Raw genomic sequence first — 6,000 nt, forward strand, 5'->3', positions numbered from 1 at the left:
GTGAGGGGAAAATGGGGGATATCCCGCAGAATAAAAGCGGGAAATGGGAGCTTCTAAATTCTGGCTGGGGTTTTGAACATATGCGTGTATGTAGGGGGGGGGGGGGTCTTTACATTATTTATAATTCCAGCTCCCAGGGCAAAATAATAAGGCAGAGTCTGTGGCCTATATTCATGTCGGAAAAACTCCCCCTTCCTTCCTAGATCACAAGACGGAGCTGAGAGAATGACACAAAGGCAGGGATGCTCTAAAGAGGGAGAAAAACCGAAAGGATGCATTTGTTTCTCCCACTGTTGGCCCAATAGTGGTAATATAATCTGTCCACGTGAAGCTCCTTCCATTCAAATATCTGTCAGACTTTGTCCAATCGTCTCTTAGATTTGACCTTTAACAGGAGGATGAAAGCGATCCGTCGAAGCTCCTTTTTCTCAGAAGAAGGGTGAAGCCTTGATCAGTTTATGGTTGGAGGCCTCCGTGCTGCTGACCTCACAGCTGCAGCCCTCTCTCTCTCTCTCCATCAGGAACACACTGCTCTCTGCTTAACTTATTACACAATTACATTGAGCCTCCAACCGATCTGCAGAGTCTGGGAGCAGACAGGATTATGTGTGAAAACAAGGTGCTTATTGTGACGCAGCTTAATGTCCGTGTTGCGTTCGCACACACTGCAATGCTTGTTTGGTGAAATCATTTGGATATTACAATTGCAAAACTCAGAAAGTAAGACTGTGGGGTTGACCTTTTTCGCTGTTTGAACACCTCGCTCTTTGTTTACATCGGCAGCTTATATTCTTAGAATGTGTAAAAGTGTCACAAGGTATTTAGATGTACAGGCAATCAGACCTCTGAAGCTATAAACCCCTAAACAACCAAAACATCCAGTGATTTCATTCATGTACAGAGAGGAAATTCATGCAGCTTCTGTCCCAGAGTACGATCAACACACAACGCAGACATCCTTTGTGTTTTGTTCTGACGCCTGCAGTCACGGGGTTGTTTTGTCTAAAAGATTCAGATTACTGTAAATCTCAGATTTGGCATCTAGATTAGGGACAAGTCGGTTTTTTGTGTGTGTCTGGCTGTCTTTGCATTTTTGCTCACGTGAGAAGAGGGCAGCTAAAACTGGGGTATGTTCCCAATCACAATCCACCCCCATGGGTCTCAAAACCCCACCTACTACCCAGAGGGTGGCAGGTGGTGGGACCGCTGCTGCGCTGCTGCTGCTCCACCCCTCCTCGATCCACACCTCCCCATTGTTCCCCCCTTCCAGCCCCCCGCAGGGAATCCAGAGGGTGCACGGACACACACTCGGGCGTTTACAAAGGAGGCATTTATGGGGGGAACAAAAAGTAAATAGTGAAAGAAATGTGAAAAGAAACTTAAGCAAATAAGGTGCTCTGATGGTAAGATATTGTTGTATAACCAGCAGGGTCATAGCACATGGTTAGCTACAGTATCGCACCTTATAACAGCTGGCAGGGCTTCAGTGTCTTCACTCAAGATCACTTTATCAATCCTCTTACTTTTCTCACCTGCCCTGCTGACTCTGTTTTTTTTACAGCTTTTGTTCTTCTGGGGTTGAATTCAAACAGAGTGGGTTGTTCACTTCCTTTTTCCCCCTGTTTAAGACAGAAACTGCTGACATTGGTTTTATCCACAGATGATCAGTCAGTCTGTCAGTGGCCAGGATTATACAAAATCTAATCCAGAGCTAAGAAGGAAACAAGGTCAATCCTCTGTATGATCCAGCCACCATCTGTGTGCCTGCCCTGGTTATTGGGCTTCTTTGTGCTTTACACCGAATTAACCCAACCTGGAGTTTAATAATTCATATAAAGTCTGAATCCAGACAAAGCCCAGGGACATGTAATATATAATACTCAGTCACTCTGGTCAGGCTGCATACACACCCTTATCTCAATGTTTTATGGTGCTGCATGAAGGTGTACACCAACTGGTTAAACATTACAAGCTTTTCAAAATAAGATTTACAAGGGCCTCTTAGCTGTCCTCATCATGATAAAGGAAAATAAGTAAAGGCACAATTTACTTTGCGCTAGAGCGGTTTGAAAAATGAGAAGTGAATGTGTTGAATCTAAAATGTAAACGCATCAGCAGGTAACAAAGGTCACTCAGCATGAGTCTGTGCCAAAGCAAAGTGTGTGAGCCATCAGGAACGAGAGCAGAAAATCCCCACACTGATACAAGTGTTAGTCATTTATTTCCCTGGTGATAACATTCACGTGCAGGTCAAGATTTTAAAACTCTAAACATTACGCAAACTAATTTTCTTACAGTGCAAGAAACTGAAAGGGTTTATACACATTTTACACTCAGTTTAATCAGTGTTTTGCTATGCGGACAAAACAGCGGTCTACGTTGAAATGTATCAACATCTATTGAGAGGATTGCAATTTATATTTTGTACAGGCGTTCATGGTCTCCAGAGGATGAATCCCAATGATCCACTGATTTTGCCTCAGTCACACCGGCTAAGACATTTGTTTGCAAGTGGGAGGGAAGATCACTTTTGTTCATATTAAGTCATGTCAAATCCATTTGAAATTGATGTTTGGAAAAAGCGTTAGCCCTGTGATGGCTGTTGACAGATTTGGTTTCGACACCTACTGCAAGTATGATAGAGGAATTTGGTTCAATACTTTGGCTTTTGAAATACCTGCTAAACCTGCTAGGATGGAAATAGTTAACACCATACCTGCTAATCACAAGTCAGTGTCCTTTTATCAGGTTAGCATGCTAATGATAGCCTTTGGCTCAGAGCTGTGTCTAAGTACAGACCATAATGGACCATGGCCATGACAACTGTCAAACTGCAGGTGAAATAAAAACTTCTGAAAGATGGTTCCTGTCATTTTAGGTTGTTCTCATCACACTGATTGATGCATGTGCAATGTTCTTTTTATCAGGTAGATGTTTATAATACGTTATTTGATGTTATCAAAAAATGTGGAGAAACATGATTGACAGTGGAGAGTGACTCATGATTGGTCGAGCAATAATATCTCACGTTGTGAGATGTGACGCACCTACACTGTGTGGAGAGCCCAGAGTAGCAGAGGAAGTAATACTGTCCATGACTGACAGGTTGGCTCTTTATCCTCAACTGTCTGGGAAGGAGAGCAGAGATGGTGAGAGAGGGAGAGACAGACTGGATGTGAGACGGCAGAGTACATAATCTCAGTGACGATTGAAAATACATCAATAGAATCACTATCAGTAGTTATTATAGCTCTGCACCTGCTGCAGAGAATAAACTGTCATTTCTAAAACATGCTTATTAATGTTGATACTGAGCCAAGACTAATACACATTTTATGACCCTGGTTCCCTCATATTGAAGAGACTGATGATGATTTCAGCTCATGAACCATTTATCAAGGTCTATACACAAACACTAATTGGGAGAAACATGACAAGTCACGGACTGCTCTCTGTGTGTCACTGTGTGTGTGTGTGTGTGTGTGTGTGTGTGTGTGTGTGTGTGTGTGTGTGTGTGTGTGTGTGTGTGTGTGTGTGTGTGTGTGTCTGTGTGTGTCTGTGTGTGTGCAGACAAATAGTTTACACAGTAAGATCAACTTGAATCCATAGAGTCCTTTTCCTCATCATGAATTATGTGGTGGAAATGTGACCTAGTTTCCCTGAGCAGAGTGATAACAGATTACTCACAGCACTGCAGAAAAGCACACAGGCTTCATCAGGCAGGATAAAAGGACTCTCATAGCAACATCATAACGACTGCATTCAACACTACAACATGGTACCTGCTGTGTGATTTATTCTAGTAAACCGTCAACCATCTAACATGCCATCCTTTCTGCTTTATTATGGAAATATTTGTTTGTATAAGGCTGTAGGGACCATGGCCATGAGTAGGTTTACATAGGTTCCACTGTGATTACCAAAGAGCAAATTGGCCGGAAGCAACTGTGGTAATCAGGTCTACATTGTATGAATGTGGTCAGGCAGTCAGTTTTCATTTGTCGCACTGTGCGTGTAGAGATCCACAGCCAGTCTGTCTTGTAATATTTACAAATTCTCCCATTTACCCACATTTGGCAAAAGAGGAAGTAATGGGTATTATGGGTATTTTATAGGTGTCACTGTAGGATTTATTTCATTGTTAAATGACAACATGTTTTTTAAAAAAAAAACAGTTTTAACTACAATATTCTGTCACTAAATCAGATTGCCTTGTCAATAAATGTATGGGTAGAATGGAGCTAACTTTTGCTTCCTCAGCACATTGAAATAAAACAGTAAATACAGACCACCCTAATGTGGTTCACAGTGATGGTAAACAAGGTGATGCTTATCGGATCTAAGGTGAGTGATAGTGAAAATGTTTGGTGGCTCAGGCTCAAAACACGACAAATCCCATCTCCTGTTAAGTCTCTTTGGATTTCTTGTCCAAGGCAGACGTTATGGGAGAGACAGTGAAGGCACGTGAACGTAGAAGTGGAGAATCTGTTTCTCCACTTCAATCATGTTTTGTTGAGTGTTACAATAAGCTAAAGTTTAAAATTTGCCCTAAAAGTCCTTGGGAGTCTTCAAGTCTAGTTTGACTCATGATCCAGCAGAGGGCGCTCACTATCAACTTGACATATAGTTTGCCCTCTTGACCTGATCAGTAAAGTAAACCAGTAATATTATGATGTTTTACTACGGTAAAACTTAGGATGCTAGCATGACACCAAAGCATCTGAGATCTGAGTGTGGGAGTTTTTTGTGTTCTACACGATAGACGGCAAAATAACCAACAAAAGAAAGGCTGTCTCTCCACTTTGTACCATGCAACTGTCTCACTCTTCAACAAAAACAAAGCCGTAGGCTAACTTGTTAGCTTTCCACCCATGTGAGGCAGCATAGAAGAAAGCACAGACAAGTGGAGCTATGTGTTCAACTTTGCGCGTCTTTGTGTATGGGGGTGGGGTAATATTCAAAAACGAAATGCCAAATGTCATTTCAAATTCATTTAAATGGCCGCCCTAGTCTGTGGCAAACAGGTTCACATCTTGTCCATACCTCTGTTGTTTTATAGTATATTACTGATTGTAGTATGTATATTGGGAAGCTGGTGAAATTGGAGCTAATTTTAGATTTTTATATGTTGCTGAGTAATTAAATCTATATGATTTATCATATTTTTTGTCAAATAGATGACGTACTTATAATTGTCTGAATGTTGTTCGGTAGAGGTTTGGTATAAAATGAAAGTTTTCAAGTACAAGTAGGCCAAGATGTGACCTTTGTACTTGAGCAACTACATTTCATCACTGGTTCAGAGTCATGGACAACTCCAAGGTCAATTAACACAGACTTAATCAAAGCTTTTGTGATAAGCCAGTAATTCGTAACACACAGCCGAGTCTTTTAAATTAATTAATCTACCAAATGAGAACCTCTAAAATGATGAAGACTTAAATCATAATGTCAAATTAAGATCAGCCCCCAGTTTGTATAGAATATATGACCCAGTGTTAAAGATATTCTTCCTGAAACAACTCTCTTATTTCAAGCAGCTTTTCAGACATAAAATGCACTTCAGGGATGAAAGGCTCACAATTTATTAACCATAAAAACGCCTCAGTCTTTGTTGAGATTGCACAGCAGATCCCTTATTGAGTCTCAGTCTAGAGTCAAGTCGAATAAGTGTTATTTATGTAGCCTAAAATAACAAATCACACATTCATCCCCAGTGGGCTTCTACATTTGTACAGTATACAACACGTTTGGATTAGGAAAAACTCCTATAATCCTTCCTTCAACATGAAAAAGGAAAAACATTGCAAAAAAAAAAAGGCCAGAAAAGGATTGGAGAGAGGGCAGACACCCTAAACAGACATTGTCCATGTGTGGAGAACAGGATTAGATTTCCAGTAAGCACACAGGCCAACACTTTGAGAGCACTGACACGATCAAATAAGAAGTCAGACAAGTGGGAAAAAAGCAAATAGTCTCATCAAGAGTTTTATTTTTCAT

This window comes from Limanda limanda, chromosome 12 (assembly GCF_963576545.1).
Source record: "Limanda limanda chromosome 12, fLimLim1.1, whole genome shotgun sequence".
In the NCBI taxonomy this organism is placed as follows: Eukaryota; Metazoa; Chordata; class Actinopteri; order Pleuronectiformes; family Pleuronectidae; genus Limanda; species Limanda limanda.